The sequence below is a fragment of the Maniola jurtina genome, chromosome 20 (genome assembly GCF_905333055.1).
Source record: "Maniola jurtina chromosome 20, ilManJurt1.1, whole genome shotgun sequence".
In the NCBI taxonomy this organism is placed as follows: Eukaryota; Metazoa; Arthropoda; class Insecta; order Lepidoptera; family Nymphalidae; genus Maniola; species Maniola jurtina.
This window is the reverse complement of record NC_060048.1, coordinates 1529277-1546827: the sequence shown is the minus strand read 5'-3', so window position 1 is coordinate 1546827 and position 17551 is coordinate 1529277. Positions and strand designations below refer to the sequence as shown.

Here is a 17551-nt window from a genome sequence, read left to right as displayed (position 1 = left end):
ACGTCAAACTTATAACACCCCTCTTTTTGGGTCGGGGGTTAAAAATCATTATAAACACATGATTTCAAGCAATGAATTAGTAATATCCATTATCGACGACCTAATCAATCGTGCCAACCTGGTCAAGCGAAGAGAAGATGAATGTAACCCCAGTGTGTGTAATATCGGCTGACCGCACACGCGGTCAATGTTACGGGTTGAGTTATAGCCTGTAATTCCCGAAGCCCGAACATTACTATTATACAGCCATTATACAGCTACTTCTATTATACTATAGCTATTATTCAGCTGCTTGAGCTATAAATACTTTAGTCTAGCGGTCTAGCGTAATGTTGATAGCATCGGTAGTGACAAACGAACATACTCTATTAATGTATCTATTTGTGTATTCTTTGGTTTTTTTTTATCATTGATCATTTGTGTTTGTTTAGTAAAGTAGGTAGGTTTAAATAAATATTTAGTACAGTTTTATTATAAGTATAGATAACGGTGTATGGACAGAGTTGACGAAAATATAGAAGTAAGGTATATATAGAAAATATAGTAGTTATGTACATAAAATTATTAGCGCCAACAATTTGGCGAACAATTTTGAACAAAGTGGCCCACCAGTTTGGCGAACTAAAAAAATGTAAGATTTAAAAAAAATTAAAAGAAAAGTTAGTATAGAGCTCTCTAATAAAGAGACTAATAAAAAATCTTATGATAAAAAAACTATTTTTATTCAATTAAACTTTTACATGTACTTTTGAATCCTCAAAAGCATAAACCACTGGTTCGGAATGCCTTTCCCACCGAGAAGAACCAGCAAAAAACTCGGCTATATCCCTAACGAAAGAAACTAAAATAAATAAATAAAAGTTTATTCAGCTCAACAAAATCACAAAAAAAAGAATAAAAATAAAAATACAATTCATACAAATCATCAACTAAACTTAAAACTAGAAAATACTAAGACTAATATTGTGTCTGTGAGCTAAAAGGGCTCTGCCTCAGCAAAATGATGCAGTATTTGACTACCTCTGCGCTGATTTTCAGGTAGACTAACTAAGTAGGTATGTTTTCGTGACTATCACGTTTGTGATTTTTCGGATGTTTTTTGGAAACACATTTGTGATTGGTTGGTGCCTTAAGAGGGCTCTCTCCGTCACTCGCTTCATACAAACGTAGTTCCAATTTCATTTGAATATTAAGCAACCAAAGTCCATGAAATTTTGCAGACATATTCTAGAAACTAAGATCTATGTCTGTGGTTTTCCAGATTTCTGTTAAAATATTCGGTTTCAAAGTTACGCGGTCTTAAAAATTTACATTCAAATCTTTGAGCCCCTGTAATTTTAAAACTACATATTTTTAGAAAAATCTAAAACACCACAGTCACAGATATTAGTTTCTAGAATATGTCTGCAAAATTTCATGTATTTAATGAAATTGGAACTACGATTGTATGAAGCGAGTGACGGAGAGAGCCCTGTTAAAATGGTAAATGACCACTGAATTTTTTATCTCTGTCATTTGTATGGGATAACGTGACAGAGACAGCCCTATGCTAACTTCTCTAAGTGGAAAAAGTATAGTAGCAGCATAAGAGTTCCTGTTTTACCATTTTGGTAAATACGAAATACTAATAATAAAAACATTATTTTAAGCAAAATAGACCAAGTAATAGAGAGAGCAATTAGTCGTCTCAATTAAATTTTTCACAAACGAGTGCCGGTGTTATTCTCTAAGCTTACAACTTCGCTGATTACAACGCTGACGCAGCGACGAAATAAAATCTAATTCATTTAATACTTTATGGTCTGGTCTTCATTAAAAAAGAATTGCCTTTATTTGCGATGATGAAATGAAATGAAATGATTCATGAACACGGACAATCAAAGAGTTTCCAGAATCTTTAGTAACCCAAATCCACGCGGACGAAGTCGCAAGCATCCAGCTTGTGTACCTAAATGTTATAACACTATGTAGTAAAAATACGACCGACCTCCAACGTTGAACTCGAAGACTAACATAACGTTTTAGAGAATAACACGGCAGAGCTGACGTGGAAAATAGTGGGCAAGAACTTTCCAGACTTATAATTTTTGTCCCCGCGTTATCGTTAAAGTTTCCTGAGGAGACAGGAAGCCCGGTACGTTGCACTTAAAACCTGACATAAAGCAACTCCCCTTACAGAGTAGGTGCAATACTCAACGTTCTTTTCTGTTTAAATAACAGACCAATGGGTCAAAAAATACACATCACTACTTTTTAATTAGGTACCATAAAATGATTATCGTTTTGAATATGCAATCATTTTTATTATTTTGGAGTCGGTGCCAATGTGCCAGTTGCATGTCACCTCTTGTAAGCACATAATAATATTTATATAGTAATAATGTTTTTTTAATTTTTAGTATTCGTGGCTATTGAAGTCGATTTGCATTTTTCTTATTGAATTTTTAAGATATTTTTATTTTATCCTGCAATCACATCGCTATAGAACACTGGATTCACATGATTTTTTCATAGGTATAATTAAAAACCTAGAGATTAAGAAACATAGGCCTTTTTTACTCCGGAAACTCAAAGAATTCCCACGGGTTTTTTGAAAAACTAAACTTCAAGCGGAAATAATCGTGGGTATCATATAATTTCAAATAACTTGTCTTCTTCAGATAGCCGTGTTGCTCAATACAGCAACCAGCTGACTTGTCTCAAATTCTAGCGTAATTAATGTGATGAAATTTTTTATCTTGATCTCGGATTTTCCCGCGCTTTTGAATTTTTCATTGTAAAATTTCGAAATGAAATTCTATTTTTGTAAATCTCATGAGGTCAGATGGCAAGCGTTCTACTTAAATATACTGTGTTGTGATATTATCTTCTTCTTCTCTTCTATATAATATATAACAGGAAAAGCTAACTGACTAACTGACTGTCTGACTGACTGACTGATCTATCAACGCACAGCTCAAACTACTGGCCGGATCGGATTGAAAGGCATGCAGGTAGCTGTTATGACGTAGACAGCCGCTAAGAAAGGATTTTCGAAAATTTAACCCCTAAGGGGATAAAATAAGGGTTTGAAATTTGTGTTATCTACGCGGACAAAGTCGCGGGCATAAGCTAGTGTAGGTATAAGGTGTCATATGTATTTTTTTGTATAACTTCGTCCAAAAAATTAAAAAAATCAAAATGGCCGCCATGCAAATTTAAAAAAGCAAAAAAAAACTGTGTTATTCGTGTGTGAGTACGACCCGCAGATGAGTGATTTTATTTTATTTTATTCGACTAACCAACAAAATTCATGCATGCAAGACATTGCTTGTATAAAGAATTTTTCGTTAATAAAGATATACATTCAACCAATTGTAAATAATGTACCAACGCTCGCGAATGAAATACTAACACGTTTTAAAGCCATTTATTACAGAATCCTGAATCCGGAATGTAAATTGTAAAAATCTGAAATACCTACTCGCGAAGCTGAAAAATGTGTATAAATAATGCAAGTGGATCGTTGCATATGCAATCAAACGATACCGGACTGAGTTGCATGAATGAATCTAAATGATGTACCGACTACGGTAAAGTAAACAAGTTTCATCCTATCAAAGCCCTTTAAATAGATTTAGGACTGAGCTATTTAAATGGCTTAACATGCACAATTTTTATGAACTAAAAGGATTTTTTGACATAAAATAGAGTAGATAATATTATGGACTTTGAGTGATTTTAACCATAATGTTTCATGTACGAAATTTGCACGCCATTCCATGGCAAATGTGGTGATACCAATATGAATTTGTAAGACCTATTTAACCCGCATTTAAATAATTTGATTTGATTTAAAAATATTAGATTTAAAAAAAAACCAATTTTCATGACTTTTGAAAAGAGAATTCGCCGGTTCCTCTATATCTATTTTTCCTAAATTATTCTCAAAAAATATGCACAAAATTAAAATATTAACTAAATAGAAAAAATAAAATAGTTCTAGCCATAACTAACTAATAACTTAAAATAGTTCGAGCAAGAGATTTTTGGGTTTCTATTTCTTACGTAGACTTTACTTATTTGGTTTTTTGTGCGTTTCCCGCGTCTGAGCAAATTCAAAGTGCGTTCTATAGATCTCAGCCTTAGTCTAGCTGTTGGATGTCTATCGGTTGACGATGATGATAATGATAATACCTACCTTTAATCTAATGTTAAGTTTACGTAAGATTTAATTACTTTAGTAGTCATTAAAGTCGCCTAAAATCATATAGTTCAAGCATTGTTATGATAGATAACAAAATTTGAACTATATTTTAAGCTTAAACGTAAGTCCAGCTTACATCGCAGGCTGTTACTGAAAACAGCCATATTTTACGGAGTGAGCGAAGGTTTAACGTTATTAAATTTTGGCTGCGTTGCATGTGATAACGTCCTTTTGGACTGAGAGCCAGCGCGTGCCAGACCTTCTTTATTTTATAAATAAAAGCTAAAAGTTTATCTACGTATTGCCCCCAGGGAGGAACAATCAGCGATTAAGACGTTTGGATCATGGACCCACTTCCAGACACCCTTAAACTTTTAAACTTTAAGGGTGTCTGGCAGGGGTTGGCACGATACTAAGTCGCTGGCAATGCATGACGTGATTTCTAATACTGACAGAAGAAAATATTAAAAAAATTAGACTTTATACTTTAACGTAAGATTTATTTACTCATTTATTACCTGTTATCTCCCAAAGGCACCATGATCCAAACTTCATTGTCACTGATCGTTCCTCCCTCGGGGACAATACGCAGAGAAACTTTCAGCTTTTATAAAATAACGAAGGTCTGCCACGCGCTGGCTCTCTTTCTATTTTCCCTGAAAAACAAAAATTTTCATCCGTCAAAGCGGATGTTGGCTTTGTTGGGGCGGGCGCGAAAAATGTTTTTATAAATAACGGTTTCTCTCTGAGGGATAAATTCTCCAACGAGGAAATTCGTAGAACCAAAGTAACTGACGTAACCCAAACGATTGTTAGCAATATTGGCTGTGCTCAGTGTTTAATAAAAAAAAGAAGAAGAAAACTAATTTATTTATCTTGTGCACAAAGTATAAAAAAAAAACTTAAAATGAGTGGTTAGTAATAATGATTATTATTAATTTTTTATAAAGTACTTAATAATAAAATTTGTCTAATGTTAGTTATTAAAAATAAATACAACGGAAAATAGTTCGCTGGTAGGTACCTACCAAGTTTGAAAGAAGATTTTTTTTGAATTAGGAATGAAAAATGGAAAAAGGCTGGGTCAGCTAATTTGTCATACAAACACTTGTGTTTTAAGGGGTTTTTGATAATTAAACTTAAAATCTACATTGAGGTAGTTTAGCTACAAACTTTATGAGTATACTTTGACTTTAGACAGATTTGTGTAAAGATATAAACCAGTCTGGTTTTAGCTGTGGCAAAGTCAAAGTACGCTCTATAGATGTGATCCTAAGATATTTGTCAAAAAAAAAAAAAAAACAAATGAAGAAAAAATGCGTTAAGTACACAAATAACATTTATTCCACGCAATAAAAGCCGAGTCAGAAATGTATAAATTCGCATTCATATTGTAATTTTTATGATGTCGTCTCGACAGCAAATGATTAACTAGCTCGAGGTTTATTGTGCTCGTGTGAATGAAGGACGCGTGGGGGGGGGGGGGAACGGGGGCGTAATAATTAAAAAAAAATGGGATTATTCTTGTCTCTGTACTGTTTTCATTACTTTGTGTTGACCTTTACGCTGTGGCGTGCACAAAGTTAGAGTCAGTATAAGCATTAGTCAGACAAGTACCTATTTTCAGGCAGGCATAGTGAAAACTAAACATTAAGCTATTTCAACTAGGGTAAGCAGTGCTTTTACGCCTCTATAGCGTACACGGTGCTGCTTTTATCTACACTTTCCCGGTTCTATTTCGACGGGTTTCTCTATGAAATCCTAAAACGTCTATTTTTTTACCCGACTACGGCAAAGCCGAAAGGAAGGATTATCATTTTATGTAACTATTCTAGTTTTTGTTTTGTCAGGAACCGAGAGAACAACGGCCGCTCTGAAAATTCATTACTAATTGATAAATCTATATTGCATAAGTCTCGTCTCTCTTATCAGTCGTTTTTTATGATGACAGACGAACAGACAGACACAGACAGACAACGAAGTGATCCAGACAGGCAACTAAGAGATCCTATAAGGGTTGCTTATTCCTTTTGAGGTGTGGAACCCTGAAAATAGGATTTGGTACAGTCAACCATACAATCGTTTTACTATTTTTGAAAACAGCTTCCAGTAAATTAAAATAATATAAGTAAAGCTCAAACCTTGTAGTTTTATGATGTGCACGACTTTCAATTCAACCTAAGGGCGGTAAAGCAGTTTTATAGTCGATGTTACATTGTGAGTGTTATTTGTTCAGGTAAACTACAATTAAGTAGAGACATAACTTAGTGAACGTACTTTTTTAAAATTAAAAATAGCCAGCAAACGAGCGGATGAGTTATCTGATGGTAAGTGATTACCGCCGCCCATGAACATTTACAGTACAAGAGGAACCGCCAATGCGTTGCTGGCCTTTCAGGGATTTGTTGCTCCGCCTCTTGAATAACCCCATGTAATCTATTGGGAACACTGCCAAAGGAAGTTGGTTCCTCAGTTTTATGTGCGTGGAGAAAAGGATCTGGCACAACGGGCGGTCGAAGTGCACCAGGCACCCAGGTGGTGAGGGTGAAATTGCTTACGGTGGCGTGCGGTGCGGTCGTAGAAAAAGGAGGGTGGAATGAGGTCAAACAGTTCTCCAGAACACTCCCCATTGTAAAGGCGATAGAACACGCAGGGCTTACGTTTCTGCGGTACCTTCTAGGAAAATGAATATTTTACACTTCCCCAAAACAGAACCCATTTTGCAAACGAGGATACTCGTCAGGCGTATTTTCATGACTCGATCGAACGGAAAATTGTTTGTAGTCCGCTGTGTAGTGTGTTCTTTACCACAGTTTTACTATGTACTTTGCCGTACATTATAGTTGTGAACGAAATAAGTGATATTGCTATGTTTATCTAGTTCAAACACGATTGTTTGTTAATCCATACTAATGTTATAAATTCGAAAGTGTGTCTGTCTGTCTGCAACATTTTCACGGTCCAACAGTTTAACCGATTCTGAAGAAATTTGGTACAAGGTTAGCATATATCCCGGGGACGGGACGGTTCCCACTGGATTCCCAAAAACCCATCCGCTTAACCGATTTATATTAAAAGTACCGAAGTAGCTTGCGTCCCTGTTATTGACATAGGCAACTTTTATCCCGGAAAATCAAACAGTTCCCACGGGATCTTAAAAAACCTAAATGCAGGCGGACGAAGTCGCGGGTATCCTCTAGTTATTACTTAACCTGACATTTATGTAGACAACGCGGATGAAGTCGTGGGCATAAGCTAGTTAGTATAGAATGCGGAAGAATCTTCGCTTCTGTTAGATGTCCCTCGACACGTTTTTTTTAACCCCCAACCCAAAAAGAGGGGTGGTATAAGTTTGACGTGTGTATCTGTATATCTGTCTGTGGCATCGTGTAGCTCCAAAACTAATGAACCGATTTTAATTTTTTTTTAAGTGGCTTGATCGAGAGTATACTTAGCTATAATCCAAGAAAATCGGTCAGCCGTTTGAAAGTTATCAGCTCTTTTCTAGTTACTGTAACCTTCACTTGTCGGGGGTGTTCTAAATTTTTAATTTACACTTGTGGTAAATAAGTCATTGGAATGACTAGGTAGCTGTAGTGCTCCAATCAGAACTTTAACATTGGAGTAAATTCTAACAAATACCTTCTGAGTGAGCACACAGTCAGTAAGCTGGTATGTCAACACACGAGCAGGTGTCGCCGACTTAGAACGAGCTCTCGCGAAGGTTTACTTTGCGGCGGACTTAGTCTTGTGTGTTTAACAGAAGCTACGGAACTAAAAGGAAAGGAAGGAGTTAAAATGTACCGTAAGAAAACTAACTTTTAACTCTTTATAATTATTAAAGTGCTCACTTACATGCACAATGAAATGTATAACCCTGTTTCTGAAGTGAAACTTCTTTAGATGGGACTTCATTGAAAGTAATACTTATAGGTCTTTTTTAGATGGAAGTGATGGTCGATTGAAGGATTGAGTCACTGAAGTGATTATGCAGCTCTCTGAAATAAATTTTACTGCAATAATAACTATATTATAGCAGGAAAATTGATTTCATTCATTCAAGATCTCTACAAATACCTTCTGAGTGAACACACAGCGAGTAATCTCAAGTGTCAACACACGAGCAGGTGTCGCTGAGCTTAGAACGAGTATCTAGAGCTCTCGCGAAGGTTTACTTTGCGGCGGACTTAGTCTTGTGTGTTTAACAGAAGCTACGGAACTAAAAGGAAAGGAAGGAGTTAAAATGTACCGTAAGAAAACTAACTTTTAACTCTTTATATGTAATTTCATTAAAGTGTTCACCTACACTTTTATGAAATTTCCTGTTAACACAACAAGACTGTTCACTTTGTTTCTGAAGTGAAACTTCTATAGATGCGACTTGAGACTTGGAAGTAATACAGATCTTTTAAACCGACTTCAAAAAAACCGGCCAAGTGCGAGTCGGACTCGCGCACCAAGGGTTCCGTACACGGGTATTTTTTTCGACATTTTGCACGATAAATCAAAAACTATTATGCATAAAAATAAATGAAAATCTGTTTTAGAATGTACAGGTAAAACCCTTTCATATGATATCCCACTTGGTATAGTTATCTTACTTTGAAAATTGAAACATATTTTAATTTTTTTTAAAATGATGTGACCAGAAATTCACGGTTTTCAGATTTATTCCTGTACTTGTGCTATAAGTATATACATCGATGGCTATAAGCCTATACCTACCTACCTGCCAAATTTCATGATTTTAGGACAACGCGAAGTACCCTATAGATTTCTTGACAGACACGAAGGACAGACAGACAGACAGACAACAAAGTGATCCTATAAGGGTTCCGTTTTTCCTTTTGAGGTATGGAACCCTAAAAAGGTTACAGACAGACAGATACAAAGATACATTTTTGTATAAGTAAAAGTAGTATATATAATAAGTAGTAGTAGATATGTATTAGTATGGATAGTAATAATTACTTTCTTTGTAATGGTTTTAATTATCTTCCATTGTATCAGGCTATGTCGAATTATTCTGTGTAGACTTTAATAATAATGTTTAGAAATAACATTACAAAAGAAAGGTTTTCTTTGTGTAGAATCTAATCATATTTCGGTCTCCTAAGTTTTCTTTATCTTAAAATATTGTTTGCAATATTTTCGAAAGCCACAGGACAAATATATACACCCTGATCAAAAGATCACAACTTACGACTTTTCTATCACAGTTTTGATACAGAAATTAAAATTTAACGAAACCTTACTTACAACCATTAAAATAATACGATTATTCAAACTGAAAACATACAAAGAGATGAATTATTCATGTTCTAAACTTTCTCAAAGTTTGAATTTTAATCAAGTACCATTGTATGAGATATCTCTAATATAATATTCAAATACTCTTAGTTTAATTGTAACTAGAGGATGCCCGCGACTTCATCCGCGATTTAGGCTTTTAAGATCCCGTGGGAACTGTTAGATTTTCCGGGATAAAAAGCCTATGTCAATAACAGGACGCAAGCTAACTCGATACCAAATATCATACAAATCGATTAAGCGGATGGGTTTTTGGGAATCCCGTGGGAACTCTTTGATTTTCTGGAATAAAACGTAGCCTATGTCCTTCCCCGGGATGTATCCCATGTCTGTACCAAATAAAATCGGTTCAGCGGTTGGGCCGTGAAAACGTAGCAGACAGACAGACAGACACACTTTCGCATTTATAATATTAGTATGGATATAAACCTATCGAAAAGCCCCATAACTAGCCGATGCCTGCAAGTTTGTCCGCGTTGATTTAATTTTGAAAAAAATTGCCGGAGACCTTCATTTTCCCGGGCTACAGGTTGTTAAAAGTTTAGCTCTGCATGGGTTTTCAAAACTTTTTACGGTGTAGTGATCGCTATGGGTGGCTTATCACACTTCACACTAATATTATAAAGACGAAAGTTTGTGTGTAGGTATGTGTGTGTGTGTTTGTGTATGTTTGTTACTCTGTCACGCAAAAACTACTGGATGGATTTGGCTGAAATTTGGAATGGAGATAGATAATATCCAGGATTAGTACATAAGCTACTATTTATCTCGGAAAATCAAAGAGTTCCCACGGGATTTTGAAAAACCTAAATCCACCCGGACGAAGTCGCGGGCATCATCTAGTAGGCAATATTTTTAGGGTTCTGTACCCAAAGGGTGCCAATGGGACCCCATTACTAACCCTCTGCTCCCCGTTCGTCTGTCTGTCGGGGGGCTGTATCTCATGAATATTAGAGAGTTGAAATTTTCACAGAGTGTGTATTTTAGTGTCCGCTATAATAACAGATAATAAAATACCAAGAAGGCTTATTACAAAACGGCTGCCATGCAAATAAAAAAAGCACAACCTGTTATATTTTTAACCCCCGACCCAAAAAGAGGGGTGTTATAAGTTTGACGTGTGTATCTGTGTATCTGTGTATCTGTGTATCTGTGTATCGGTGTATCTGTGTATCTGTCTGTGGCCTCGTAGCGCCTAAACGAATGAACCGATTTTAATTTAGTTTTTTTTGTTTGAAAGGTGGCTTAATCGAGAGTGTTCTTAGCTATAATCCAAAAAAAATGGTTCAGCCGTTTGGAAGTTATCAGCTCTTTTCTGGTTTTCTTATTACTTTTATCTCAGGGCCACCAGAGGTTACGTATTTTCTGACAAAGGAAATACGAGTATGTACGATTGAGTAGTGTTAGTAAGTACTAAGAACGCATGCCTAGCCTACCTGCTAGCTTGCTTAGACGGCCAATTTTCAGGTTTCTGATAATCAAGGTACATAAAAACATTACTTACCACACGTAAATTCTCCAAGCTGATTTTTACGTATATTTTAGGCAATATCCTTAAAAATAAGTCGCCAATACCCCTAGACACTTCCCGCGTCGGCCGTATTGCTTTGCAGACGCTTTAAAGCTCCCAAAACAAGTAATTACTTAACTGCACGTAAATTCTGACGCTCCATTTTTATATATGTCCACCAGACAACTATTTTAAAACCTTTTACAAGAAGACAGACCGATCCAGAGGGCCAATCATCCCCTAAATTCAATTTTAATGCCTCTGTGGGTTTGAGCGCGAGGGCATTATCTACGCGCATGAGACTGAGTGAGACATGTATTAGGATGTATTGACTTCTCTCTCTCTCTCTTTCTCACTCTCTTATAGTTTACTTATGTCAATTAATTATTAATATTTAAAAAAATCTGCTAAAAATTAAAAAAATTGGAGAATTTACGTGAGGTAAGTAATGTTTTTATGTACCTTTATTACCTGATACCTGAAAATTGGCCGTCTAAGCAAGCTAGCAGGTCTGTAGGCATGCGTTCTTAGTACATACTAACACTACTCAATCGTCCACATTTCGTTCGTCAGAAAATACGTGACCTCTGGTGGTCCTGGGATCTTTCACTATTGTAACAGAGGTTCATAATATTATGTCAATTTACAAATGTCAAGCTATCAAGATGGACGTTGCCTAGATACATAATTATTTATTTGAAAATGATGTTTTGGAAAACTCAGATACTTAGGATCGTAGGCGCGGAATTTCTAATTTATAAAATATTATAATCACAGTTAAACGACAAAACATCAATTCAATTATAATATCCAACAGTTAACCAAAGGCCACGAACAATCAACCCAAGCCCAAACTATAGTCAAACTATTTTTAGGGTTCAGTAGGTATCTGTAGAGAAAAAAAAAATGTTGTAGCCTCGACAGTTGTAGTCGCGTAGGAGTGCATGGCATCATTAAATATCGTGGGAGGCGATGACCCTCCGCGCGGCTGAGGTTCCCGCTTCGTAGTCGCTTTGTCGCGCAGGTTTGGATTGCCACCTTCTTTTATTTTATCTGCTCGAACTCAGCTTATTTACTTTGACAAAATACGTTTAAAATTCATCATCATCAGGATCAACCCATCGCCGGCTCACTACTGAGCATAAGTCTCCTCTCAGAATGAGAAGCTACCACACTGGCCAAGCACGTATTGGCAGACCTCACGCACCTTTGAGGGAGCATTATGGCCAACTCTCAAGCATGCAGGTTTCCTGACGGTGTTTTCCTTCACCACTTCGTTGTCTGTCTGTGTGTCCATCTGTCGCATCTTTCAAGAGAATCAAAACTTATAAATTGGGTACTTCCCGTTTACCTAGAATCATGAAAGGCAGGTAGCAATATCTTATAGCCCAAGCACTCTACTCCTGTGGCCCAAGTAAAGAGAAAAATCCGACAACTGAATTGGCATTACATAAAAAAAAACTTGCACGGAACTCTTCATGTGTGAGGCAGACTCGCACTTGACCGGTTTTTGAAAGTTATGTCAAATAAAAATTTGACATGCAATAACAAACAAAATAAAATACAAGCCACTTTATTCCTTATTTCATCGGGTGAAAGTCGATTTCAATTTAATCGTATATCTTAAAAAGCGAAATATTATACGACTACGTAAAATGGGTACATTTTTAAAGCAAAGACATGTTAGAAACAGATATTTCGTTTTGGTCGTGTTAAACTATAAGTGAATACTTTGTGATTCATTCAGATAATTCTTGATTTAGTGATGTTCGGTCAAAAATATTTCATGGAACGTATAAATAACATAACATTGATGTTACTTTTGAAGAGATATTAGCTGCCTTATTGGATTTATATTATTATAGAAATTGGGTCTTAGAAGGGCACAAATAAACGGTAATTTATAAATAAAAGTTTAAAAAGCGTGAAATAAAAATTAAATTAAAAATTTAAAAAACCCCCGACACATAAACCTCTAAAAAGTAAAAAAATAATAGGTAAGTATGTATGGGCCCTTTAAGAATAGTATAAATAGTAAAGTTTTTATCCAAGCGCTCGTTGCGTCGGGGGACCGCTAAAGTTAACAAAAAATATTCTTTCTACAACAGATGACTTTCATAGTTTATGATAGGTAGCGGTCCCCTGGCGCAACGATCGCTTGGATAAAAACTTTACTATTTATACTATTCTTAAAGGGCCCATACATACTTACCTATTATTTTTTTACTTTTTAGAGGTTTATGTGTCGGGGGTTTTTTAAATTTTTAATTTAATTTTTATATTTGATGGTATGGACGACTCCCATTTGATCAGTTTTTTTTACAATCAAATGATTTTTATGGTATCATCATTTAACATTTCGAGTAGTGTTTCACTGGAAAACAAAACATTAATAACGAAAATATCCTTCTGCAAAATTCGATGTTCAATTCCATTTCAATATCTGGTAGATACGAGTATAATAACTAAGTACAAGCAAGATAACACAATTTGAATGTATAAAATTCGTAGAAGATTTTAATCTCTGCAAAATAATAAAATCATTATTTTATTTCCCATAAAAATAAACTGATTCTGATCGCGAAAAATTTAGCTAACATTTTACTGTGCATAGTATTCGATGTGATAAAATCGTTAGAAGTAAACAAGATAGGAAACTATTTTGGCTTTTACTTCAAAGACAGGTTTGCACCTAAACCAAAACTTATTTTTTACCCCCGACCCAAAAAAAGGGGTGTTATAAGTTTGACGTGTGTATCTGTGTATCTGTCTGTGGCATCGAAAGGACCGATTTTAATTTATTTTTTTTGTTTGAAAGGTGGCTTGATCAAGAGTGTTCTGTGCTATAATAATCGAAGAAAATCGGTTCAGTCGTTTGAAAGTTATCAGCTCTTTTCTAGTTTTCTTTTGGTTTGGTTTGGAGGTTTTTGTGTCGGGGATTTTTTAAATTTTAAGTTATCACCCAACTACACGGCAAAGCCAAAAGGAATAGTTATGATTTTAGCAGCCTATGTATGTACCTATATATTATGTTTGTATCCAGATTCTGTGCGTTACTACTATGTAATTATACCAAGTGGGGTATGATATGAAAGGGATTTACTTGTACATTCTAAATCAGATTTTTATTTATTTTTATGCTTGATAGTTTTTGATTTATCGTGCAAAATGTCGGAAAAAATAATTGAGTACGAAACCCTCGGTGCGCGAGTGTAACTCGCACTTGGCCGGTTTTTTTTCCTATGTAACGAACGTATTCTTAACACTATTTAGTGCTTTAGATAATATTCGAGTATATAACCTGCATTTTATCTACCTATTTCATAGGAATTGATTGCATCCAACCATCGATGCATCCAACCCAGGTCGTAAGATACAGGCAAAAGGCACAGTGCGCCTGAAGAACTAAAGAATTATCGGAACCATATTTATCTGTTAACTTACAAAGAGTAACACTGCAAAGAGTCCATGTTTATTATTCCAGGCACGAGCTGTGAGACTTGACACTTAGCTTGTGGGAGCAATATCCACACTATTACGCTACTGCTGAAATTGCGACATTTGTATTATCCATGCTACACATCCATTGCTCTTTTGCTCAACAAAGTACTTAATGCAACCCCAGTGCAATCAACGCTTTCTTGCGGTATTTTCTTTAGCAAAGCATTGTAAAACCTTATCAACCACAAAAATATTAAATAGGTTTAACTGAGATTACCATCACGTTGATTTCAATGATAGTAATATCGTAAGACAGATAGTTACATAAAAAACTGACCCAAAAGAAAAATAACTGCAACAATCTACAGCTAAATGGTTTGCACTCTACAAATTACATGGACGAGGTTACATATAGAGGTGTCAAATATGGTTACATTTACATATCTTAATACTAACGCTAGTTACTTAAAAATATTGAATATTTTTTACGATAGAATATATTCCTAAAAAAAATAAAAAAAAATTGAACTTCCCTTCATACTTTTACGGGCTTAGGACTGTCTAGTTCACACACTAGGCGTACTTAAAAGTTCATTTAGGATCACTTTGTTGTCTGTCTGTTTGTTTGTCCGTCCGTCCGTCGTGTCTGTCAAGAACCTAGACCTACAATCATGAAATTTGGCAGGCAGGTAGGTCTTACGTAGCCTAGTAGTCACCTGCCTGTACAATGTACATTCTAAAACAGATTTTTATTTAATTGTACTTCCCGTTCACCTACAATCATGAAATTTGGCAGGTAGGTAGGTTTTATAGCACAAGTAAGATACTATACCAAGTGGCGTATCATATGAAAGAGCTTTACTTGTACATTCTAAAACAGATTTTTATTTATTGTTTTTACAATAGAATATTATGTAAACCATAAAAAGCATGGATTTGACTCGCTTCAGCAATGCGCGAGGCTGCAATTGCTATTACATAATATTGTTATAAGTGTAAATTAAAAAATTATAACACCCCCGACAAGTGAAGGTTACAGTAACTAGAAAAAAGCTGATAAAACTTTCATACGGCTGAGCCGATTTTCTTGGACTATAGCTAAGAACACTTTCGATCAAGCCACATTTCAAACAAAAAAAACTAAATTAAAATCGGTTCATTAGTTTAGGAGCTACGATGCCACAGACAGATACACACGTCAAACTTATAGCGCCCCTCTTTTTGGGTCGGGGGTTAATAAACAACTGAACACTTGAAAAGAGCAACCGCCGAGTTTCTTGACGATTCAAAAGCACTTGTAAAATGTAAAAGTTTACTTGAATAAATATACCTACCTATATTTTATAGTATATTTATTAGTACAGCTACAAGGTTACAGTTACAAAAACAAATAATAGGTTCTCGTTGTTAGCACCCTTCCGATACAGAACCCTGAAAAACATAGAGAAATCCCGAACTTAAGAAAGTAGGTACAAGTTTGTCAATAGGTACATTGAAAATATTATTAACTATGTCAATTGAAATTATTTCATCACGCTAAAACAGGTACAAAAATCTAACAGGCCAAGCACGCCGAAGCTATAACGGACACTTGGATTCTATGGCCACCTTCCAGCTCCATCATGAGATTCTGGATATGATCTATATTCACTCTAAAGTACTTGTCAAGGCAAATCCAACGAGACCAAACACGACCGAGTTACCCTGTTCAGAAGTTGAGAAATTTTATGCCCACCCGGTTCCATCATCAAACCACCGATATGGTACCATAATTATTGCATTGTAATCGAAGTTAAATATCTGATTACTGTTTCAAATTTCAACTCAATCGGTTAGAAAAACTAATCTGAAGTTGAGTTGCAAGAATTAACCACATAAACACTAAGTAGATAGGTATTTACTACTTACTACTTAAAAAGAAAACATAGTAGCTAATTCATACGTGTTATAAAATTATGCACATATTTCCAAAAACATCAACTAGCACTTTACGTACCTAACTACCTAACCTATAAATAATAACTAACGCACGACACAAATCTATCTACGAAAAACGAAACAATTAATTATCCACATTCAAAATAATTATCGACACTCACGTTGACAAATAAATAAACTGCAGTCCTGATTTAATAGAATACGAAAACCTAGATAAATAATTTATTCTATCGCAGTATTCCACATTCGAATCAATCTCGGGTTAGATAGGCAAAATACTAAAAATGATGTAACAGTTACGCAATATCCAATATTTTTATTATTACTGTTGTGACTTGTGAGTTGTGACGTAGGCGTAGATCGTAGCTGTATCTTTAGCAAACGCCTCGTCAAATTTAAAAGCAATTCTAATGCTAGTAAGAATTTCTATTTTTTTTAAATTACTATATTTTGTAATCAATATGGGGTTTAATGAAAATCTAATATCCTGAATATTTTTCTATATTGAATATGTATTATAGATAAATTATTTTTTGACACCACTAGTTACATACCAGGCATAGGGTAGGGTGTAGACGCCGGATTGTGTAAGAAACATGACGTATATCTATCGTATTCGAAATCGGTAGCGAATTCTGCCCCTTGATTGGCTGTGAAAAAATGAGAACAGTGAATTTATCCAATCAAAGGCGCAGAAATTTTTGTCGATTACAATAAAGATGAATGCGTTTTTCTTACCTACACTATCGGTGTGGGTTACGGGAGGCTGACAAATTGACGTAAAGGCCGATTCACACCAAGCACGTACACGTGAATCCGTAGACATACGCATTACGTCTACGCGAACGTTCACGCCACGCAAGCGGTATGCCATGTCTCATACAGTTCCATACATTACAAAGCAAGGTACCCGCTACGTCTACGCTTACGCAACGCTTACGCAGCCTGTGTGAACGAGCTGTAAACATCAAAAAGTTCAAACCTTGTCACCCTCAAGCAACTTGTACTCTAACCTTCGAGCCGTCTCAGTCAAGCGGTACACCCATAGCTGATTCGATGCAGCAATGGACACATAACATACCGTTAAAGTCGTTATGGTACGTTGCTCAAAGAACATGTTCACATGTCACGTAGAGATCCAGTTGAGTGTATTTTGTGCCTACGCT

General features: G+C 35.6%; 1 long non-coding RNA gene across 1 annotated transcript; it reads right to left on the bottom strand.

Annotated features, from left to right (window-relative positions):
- Positions 1–1505: 1505 nt before the first annotated feature.
- LOC123875691 lies at positions 1506–14947 on the bottom strand. The gene is made up of 3 exons (XR_006798194.1): positions 14937–14947; positions 8867–8871; positions 1506–1558 (listed from the first exon to the last, which is right to left on the bottom strand). It is a non-coding gene; the product is annotated as an uncharacterized LOC123875691 (long non-coding RNA).
- Positions 14948–17551: the final 2604 nt, after the last annotated feature.